Here is a 9,558-nt window from a genome sequence, read left to right as displayed (position 1 = left end):
ATTCTAATCACAATTAGGCTTTCAATTTCATTAATTACTCAAAATCCCTAAATCATGCAAACCATTATTTCCCCACCTAGAATCATGGATTAAATTATGAATCTAAGGGGTCGTTTGGTAGGAGAGATAGGAAGTGATGGGATTATTAGTCTCATGGGATTGGAATTATCCCATATTTGATTGGCGGGATAACTCTTTTGTTATCTCACCCAATCCCACCTATATGGATAAAAGGTGGGATAAGTTATCCAATCTTATCCCACCTAATCCCATCTATGTAGGATAACTTATCCCTCCTACCAAACAACCTTAACGATGTAATCATGTATTTAAGCCTAGAAGAGGATTAGGAACTTACCAGAAAACAAACTCAAGAACTTGAAATTTGGGAATGGGAAATAGTTTTTGATGTTAGGGATTTATTTCACTATTTCAGCAGTTGTTCATCATGATTGCGGCCTGGGCCATCGCGATGCAGATCCACGACCCAGCCTAGCTGAGCCCATCGTGATCGCTGGACTAATCACGTGACCGCGATTACCCGCGACTCACCCATCCTAGACACGCCCCATCTTGCATTCGCGGGAGGCACCAACGCAATTGCTATGGTGTCACGACTCAATTCGTAAATCGTGATAGCACCTACACCGTCCCCCCAGGTAGGCGAACCATTCCCAAATCATTTTAATAATTTATAAGAATTATGCGAAAATAGACAATAATTTAGCTAAAGATTCGAATCATATAGATAATCAATGCGGAAGTAATAACAACCCCAAAATCTGGTCTGGACTAGTACAAGAGTCACTATTTCAAGATACAAGTCTGATATGAAGTAACAATCTCAAGTATAACGGTGTTGTCTTAAAAATATAAAATAGATATTTATATATAAAGGAAGAGTCTCCGGGTTGCGGATCTAGTCCAAAAGCTCACCCTGGAATCTCTGTCACGTAGACTCGGATCACTCTCGATGACAGGAACTGGAACTAGTAACAGACTCTGCACTCAAAAGAAGAGTACAACAAGAGTAGCATCAGTACAAATAACACGTACTGAGTAAGCATCATAGGCCGACTAAGATTAGTTCACGCATACAAGCATAAAATCAACAAGATAAGGAGATAGGCACATAATACCCAATCCAAGGTCACAAAATATCCTATAACTGAATCACAACCTAAGAGGAAGCTTATAAACCCACAAGTCTATTTAGTCCCATAATCTCAATCGATAATCGTGAATCCAAGTCCTGAACCTGGGCAGAGTCACTACTTAGCAATACGACCCAGTCTATATCCGATCCATGCCACCACGATGATACTAACAGACCATACCAAATCGAAATAAGAGCTATATGATAATGCAAATAAAATGCAATGTTGTGCAATGCAATGCACTGGCAAATACCTCAAACCTGTATACATATACCAATGGTATTGTTTGCCCAATAGTCATAACCCATGAGAGACCCGCGAAGTCCATGTATCCCTCGCTCCGGAACAGACCTCGGACTATGAGTTCACAAACAGGCCACACCCTCACCCCCTGTCAAATGTACCTTTAGTAAATATCAAGACAGGTCACATCCTTACCCCCTGTCAGATTTGCCTTTTAAACATATAATGTATGTAAGATGAGTATTCAAGATATGGTTCAAGTCTAGAACCCAAGATTAAACATCAACTCAACAGTAGCATGATAAATTAGTGAAATCAAATGCCAATAAAATGCAAGTCACAATGCCATAAGCCATAGCAGGACTTAGCTAAATCAGCTCAACCATGCAATAAATCATACAACCCATCTCGATCGTCATAAAGAGACTTTGACACCCTTTACTTCCAAATATAGCACGTACACCTCACAACTAAGTCTTATATCACCAAGTGCTCCACTTTTCATGTATCGTCACCGCACCAAGTCATAATTCGATATCAACATACATGTGAAATGAGAATGTATGTCATACATGATGCTATCATAATTATACCACACGATTCAGGCCCAATCTCATTATCCTTCCTTTCTCTGATGATGATTAACATAACGAGAGAAAAATGAGTGCAACACGTTTCACAACACATCAAATTAAGTAACAAGCCTAGTCACAATAACAGGACAACAAACCACAATCAACAACATGAGTATATATTAACTCCTTACTCCCCATATCACAACTAATACACCTCTTATTCAATACATATAGTAATGGCGACAAGCCCACATAATCAGAAGTCATACCAACCTAGACTACAATCCAACCAAACATCGTGTCCGAAGACCTAATCATGCTTTCCCCTGTCAATTCTATACAATATATATGTTTCTCTAATCAAAGTCTAACTAAAGTAAGCCGTAACCTACCTCGACGGCAGAACAGGAGCCACAAACTACTCCACACGAGCCTTTTGTTTCCGAAATGCCTCAGAATGATGTAGTCTAGTAAATAACAACAGACCATAATGCTAAGTAAGCCACAAACCATCTAATCAAACAAAACAACAATTAGGGGAGAAGACCCAATTATTTCTACCCTTTTTAATTGGATGAACCATTACTTAATGGTAAATTTATCATAATCTCAATTCCAACATGGGTTTCTAATCAATTTAATCCTTCCAAAATAGATTTTAGTCCAAATTTCACCTTTTTATTGGAACTCTAAGTCTCAATACACAGTTCCTAACATAATTAACCAATTCCCATCCTAAAAGGTGATTACTCACCCCCATAGATGATTAATCAACAATAAAATCAATAACCCATCAATTGTTATGGGGTTTAACAATTCTAGGGTCTAGTCTTTTCATTCACCATTAAAGAACCTTAACTAGCATAAGAACTTAAAGATGATAAGGGTATGAAACAATGAAAAGGGTTAAGACTTACTTTCAAAGAAGAACTTCACCCTAGCCTTATAAAGTTGCCTCTCACTTTCTTGGGAACTGTTTTTGATGTTATGTGGGGAATGGCTTCGACATTTGCAATATAAAAGTCAGTTTCTACCTCCCGTCGACCGCTGTAGCGGTTAAAGTTTTGTTGTAGCGGTTGTCTCGCTATAGTTGTCCAAGTTTCGCTGTAGCGGTCTAAGTTCCGCTATAGCGGAACTTCCCCCTGCTGTGGCGGACCCACCAGGTACAGCAACAGCTATCCGCGCTAAAATGACCATAACTTCATCATACGAAGGCGAAATGCGATGATTCTTTTTGCTATAGCTTCGTATTTACGATATAGATCTAATGGTTCAATCGAAACACAAAACAAAGGTCGATTGATCAATATGGTTCCCTTTATCGCCAAAGAAGTATGGTAAAAATATCGAATACGAGCGCGACACAACCCAAAACCATCTGAAACTCTTCAAAATCTCATCAAAACTTGTGGACAAGTCCAAAATCATGATACGAACATGTTGGAACTTTCAAACATCGACACGAGGTCATCTTAACCTGATGTTGGCCATGGTCAACTCTACCTCTTTACTTAACTAGTTCTTCCACCAATGGCTCAAATCACACTCAAACCTTTCGAGAACCAAACCAATGATTTCACTAAGTCATAAATCACGTTTGACCTAATGAAACCTATTTCGAAATTCGATCACGACCACTTTTACCCAAAAGGAAACTATTGATCAAAGGTTTTTCAATTTAAGATTTTAGATTCCACAAATCCTATCGGAACTCACCGGATGACCTTGGGAACCGTGTCGCCTACCCCCGCGGGTCAAAATCGTACTAACGGGACTCGAGAAAGGGTCAATAAGGGTAAATGAGTCAAAAGCACTATAACGACCAAACAGGTCATTACATATGCCTGTCCCACAAAAATGCGCGATCACGGGTACCTTCTTTGCGATCTTAAAGAAGGAAACCAGAATTGGACACTAGATTTTTCTAATGTGTTCCAAACTTGGTTTTGACACCCGAAACACACCTAGATCCCCCAGATACAAACCAAACATGCAAACTAAGTATAAACAATGTTAAAACTCACTCGCCCACTCAAAAATTTTAAAAGAGGTCATCTTGACCTGATCAACCCCCAAACGCCAAAAAAACTAAAACTTCAACCGAAAGACCAAAAATACCCCCGAATCTCTCGGGAACCAAACCGACCACTCTAACAAGTTGTAATTGACCTTCCGGACCTAATGGAATCGACAATAATCTGAGAAGACTCGTTTATTCAAAGTCAACTATTGGTCAACACTTTTTCAGTTATTCAACTTAAAAACCTCTAAAATCCTAAAAACCACCCAACACTCGCTCGATAGCCTAAGGAACCATGCCACCCATCCCCGCAAGTCATAAACACCAAAAAGAGATTATAGGAAGGGTGAAATTCCTAAAATGACCAAACAGGTCATTACATCATATACCAATTAAACAACAGTTCATCCTCAAACGGAAAGGAAACAAAGAGAAGGTACATGAATCAGCAAAGAGAGCTAGGGATATCTACTATGCATATCGGCCTCGGTCTCCCATGTAGCCTCATCAACTGGACGATTCTTCTATTGCACCTTAACTAAAGCTATCTCTTAGGACCTCAACTTCCTTACTAGCTTATCCAAGATTGCTACCGGCTCTTCTTCGAAGGACAGTTTCTGATCAAATAATATCGAGTCCCAATAGATGATAAAAAACCTGTATGAATGGTACTTCTTCAATATAGAAACATGGCATACCGGGTGAACACCCGCTAAACCTGGTGGCAATGCTAACTCGTAAGCTACCTCACTAACATGCCGGAGAATCTCAAAGGGACCAATGAACCCCAGGCTTAGCTTGCTTTTCTTTCAAAATCTCATCACACCCTTGATGGGTGAAACCTTCAATAGAACTTGATCACCAGCCATGAATTCCATATCGAACCTTCCGGTTCACATACTACTTTTGTCTACTCGAGTCGCAAGAATTTTTCCCGAATCGACTTTACTTTATCCAAGGACTCTCTCAACAAGTCAGTACCCTAAGGTCTCATCTCAAATACATCGAACCACCCAATTAGAGAACGCCATCTCTTACCATACAAAGCCTCAAATGGAGCCATGTCAATACTTGAGTGATAACTGTTGTTGTACGCAAACTACGCAAAGTTAATAAGCGATCCCAATGACCACCAAAGTCAATAACACAAGCCTGCAAGATATCCTCTAACACGTTAATAGTCCTCTCGGATCGACCATCTTTCTACGAGTGAAATGCGGTACTAAGATCCAATTGGATTCCCAATTCCTTTTGCAAAGTCCTCCAGAAATGTGATGTGAATTGAATGCCTCTGTCACAAATGAAAGAAATGGGCATCCCATGCAACCAAACAATCTCTCTAATGTAGATCTTTGCTAATTTCTCCAAATTATAGGTAGTCTGAACTGGAAGTGCACGGACTTGGTTAACCTATCCACAATAACCTAGATAGCGTCAAAGTTGGCCAAAGTCTTCGGTAGACCCACCACTTAGTCCATAGCTATCCTTTCCTACTTCCACTTGGAACGGGAATCCTCTGGGCCATACCACCCGGTCTCTGATGCTCATACTAAACCTGCTGACAATTCAAACACTGGGAAACAAACTCCACTATATCCTTGTTCATCTTGCCCCACCAATAATGCTGTCTCAAGTCTCGATACATCTTTGTAGCACCAGGATAAATAGAATATATAGAACTGTGAGCCTCCTCCAAAATCAACTTAATCAAACCACCCACACGAGAAATGCATACACGCCCTTAAATGCTCAAAACACCCTCATCATCTAAAATTACTTTTCTAGCCTTCCCACTCAGCACCTTATCTCTAATATTACATAATTTCACATCCTCAAACTATTGTGCCTTAATTTGCTCCAAAAGAGACGACCTCGCCTCCACACGAGCCAGAACCTCGCTCGGTTTCAAAATATCAAGCCTCACCATACTATTAGCCAAAAACTGGAACTCCATAGCTAAGGGACCCTCCTCAACAACCAAGCGCGCCAAACTACCCATACTCACCGCCTTTCGGCTCAACTCATTCGCTACCACATTCTTCTTGCCTGGATGATAAAGAATGGTAATATCATAATCCTCGAGCAACTCCATACACCTATGCTGGCCTCGAATTTAGACCCCACTGATTGAACACATGTTGAAGACTATGATGATTCATGAATACCTCATAATGAACCACATACAGGTAAGCTCTCCAAATCTTCAAAGCGAAGATTACTGCTGCCAACTCCAAGTCATAAGTAAGGTAGTTCTTCTCGAGGGTCTTCAACTGATACCTTACCTTCTTGCATCAACACACAACCCAATCCAATCCGACAAGCATCACAATACACATTAAATTCCCTTCTTTCCATTCCTTCCACAGGTAATGCACAAATAGCGGTTGAAGTCAATAAAGCCTTGAGCTTTTGAAAGTTCTTTTCACACTCATCAGTCCATTGAAAAGCTACATTCTTCTGAGTTAACCTAGTCAAATGGGAAGCAATAGATGAGAACCCCTTCATGAAACAACGATAGTAACTCTCTAAGCCTATAAAACTCTAAATCTCAGTCACCGAAGTAGGCCTAGCCCAATCTATAACTGCTTCAATATTTTAGGATCAACCATAATCCCATCCTTAGTCACGACATGCCTTAAAAATGCCACGGAGCTAAGCTAGAACTCACACTTTGAAAACTTGGCATACAACTTATTTTCCTTCAACAAGCCAAGTACAATCCTCAAATGCTTCTCATGGTCCTCGCTACTAGGAGACTAAGATGTCATCAATGAAGGCAATAACAAACGAATTCAAGTAAGCCTCAAAGATCCCATTCATCGAATCCATGAAGGTTGCGGGGGGCATTTGTAAGCCTAAACAACATGACCAAAAACTCATAATGACCATAGCGAGTCCTAAAAGCTATCTTTGGAACATCCTCCGCTCTTATCTTCAACTAATGATACCCTGATCTTAAGTTGATCTTGGAGAAGACCGATGCACCGTGAAGCTGATCGAACAAGTCATCCATACAGGGTATCAGATACTTGTTCTGGATAGTAAGCTTGTTTAATTGTCGATAGTCGATACACATCTGCATAGTACCATATTTCTTCTTCACGAATAACACGGGAGCACCTCAAGGGGAAACACTAAGTCTAATGAAACCCTTGCTCAATAAATTCTATAACTTCTCCTTCAACTCTATCAACTCTACTGGAGCCAGATGATAGGGTGAATCGAAATAAGCTGAGTGCCTAGCTCCAAATCAATGCAAAAGTCGATATCTCGATCAAGTGGCATACCAGGCAAATTTGTGGGAAAGACCTCTGAAAACTCACTAACTACTGGTACCGACTCTAGGGAAGGAGTATCCACACTCGTATCCCGAATATGCGCTAAGTAAGCTAAACACCCCTTATCCACCAACTTCTTCGCCTGAACGAACTATATAATCTTCCTAGGAGCAGGGCTAGGACTACCCTTCCGTTCTAACTTCGGAATGCCTGGCATGGTCAACGTAACTGTCTTGGCATGACGGTCTAGAATCGCGTGATAAGAAGATAATCAATTCATGCCCAAGATAATGTCAAAAGCTACCATACTAAGGATCACCAAATCTACCCAAGTACCATAACCCATGAATGTAACTGTACAAGACCGATAGACTCGATCTACCACCACTGAATTTTCGACAAGAGTAGAAACACAAATAGGCAAATCAAGTAGATCACAAATCATATCCAAAACCCGTAGAGAAATATGTAGAAACATACGAGAAAGTAGAGCCCTGATCAAATAATACTGAGGCTGCTTGATGACAAACCGAAATAACACCTGTAATAACTGCATTAGAAGCCTCCACCTTTGGTCTACCAGGGAAAGAATAGCGATGAATCCATCCGCCCTCAGATTATGTACCTCTCCACCACCCTGGCCAGACTGGGCTCCACCTCTCGCTGACTGTGAGTAGCCCCTATCGGGCTGATGATCACCTCTCCCAGACTGATAACCACCTTTGCTAGGCTGTGAACCGCCTCTACCGGAAGATCCACCTGTACTAACTGATGGTCCTACAGCCGTCCGTGGGTGTCCAAAAATTGAGAGCCCTGCTGAACTCCTCCCTGTATGTGTCTAGGGCACTCCCTCGCAAAATTTCCTGGGTCACTACACTCAAAGCAAGCCCTAACCGTCTTGGGCTATGTCACTGATATAGAATTACTAGACTATCCTCCACGGTCTGAGTATCAAGGGTAAGAACCTCGAGAAGTCTTTCCAGAACTGAACTCACTATGCCTAGAAGGGCCACATACTGAACCTGAAGTGCTGACTGAATGGGGCGACCAGAATGGTACTGGTGACTCTTGCCCAAATGGCCCCTACTCTTAGAAAAAGAACTACTGAAACTACCAAACGGTGAATCCTCTTATCATCAATCCTTCTATAAGCCTGAATCCTCGCTAACTTGACCTCGGTGACATGATCCACCATTGACAGGAAAGAAGCTTAGAAGCTACTAGTTGTAAAGTCGTTAACTTCAATGGAAGTGTCAAACCCTTAACGAACCTATTTACTCTCTCTGTCTCGGTAGAAAGTAACTGTACTGCATATCGAGCGAAGTCATGAAATCTAGCCTCATACTCCGCAATCGACAACCCTCTCTGCTCTAAAGCGGTGAACTCATCCCTCCTCATGCCTCTCAAAGTTTGGGGAACATACTTCTCTAAATAAACCTAATAGAACTGAGTCCAAGACAAAAAAGGCAACCCAGATGATCGACAATTAATATAGGACCTCCACTACATCTTCGCGTCCCCATACAACTGAAAAGTAACATAATCAACTCCATGCGACTCTACCACCCCTAATATGTGAAGCCTCTCATGACAATCAACAATGAACTCATATGCATCCTCTTCAAGGTATCATAAAAATCAAGTGGCCTCATATTAGTAAAACTTCCGAACAAGTCCTGCTCCTCATGAGTCATAGTCGGGCCAGCAATGAGCCTTAGAACAAAAGTAGGCATTAGAACCTCATCAATATAGGGAGCCATAGCAGTAGCAGGTTGTGCCTCTGAGGTCTCGAACTGCTCGGGAGTCTGACCTCCAGCCCAAGTCTGTGACCTATCCGGTATAGCTGGAAGGACGCCCGCCTGGGTCGATCCCTCGAGAAGACTCAAGATGCGAACCATAGCATCCTCGGGCATCGTTAGGCAATAACCTCATCTCCTGGCCGGTCCCGCCAGCCACGGGTGATCTTACCCCTAGCCCCGTGCTTCCCCATAGCTCTTATCTTTACCACGACCTCTAGCTCAACCTTGACCTCATGTCGTGATCCCAACGAGCACTGACATCTCATCCCTAGCGACAGTTGCACATGTCCACATCATCTGTGAGAGAATAGAAGTAAAGTCAGATACCAATTTGAACTAGCAAGATACCAATTTGAATAAAGTAGCACGAAAGGAGTGAGAGAATGGAAGTTTCTTAAAAGTCTTATAGCCTCTTGCATATAAGTACAGAGCTCTTCATACCAATCTGCAAGACTCTCCTAGACATTGCTCTTGTACTCATGAGAC

This window comes from Lycium ferocissimum, chromosome 5 (assembly GCF_029784015.1).
Source record: "Lycium ferocissimum isolate CSIRO_LF1 chromosome 5, AGI_CSIRO_Lferr_CH_V1, whole genome shotgun sequence".
Classification (NCBI taxonomy): domain Eukaryota; kingdom Viridiplantae; phylum Streptophyta; class Magnoliopsida; order Solanales; family Solanaceae; genus Lycium; species Lycium ferocissimum.
The sequence above is the reverse complement of the archived record's forward strand: the minus strand, read 5'-3'. Positions refer to the sequence as shown.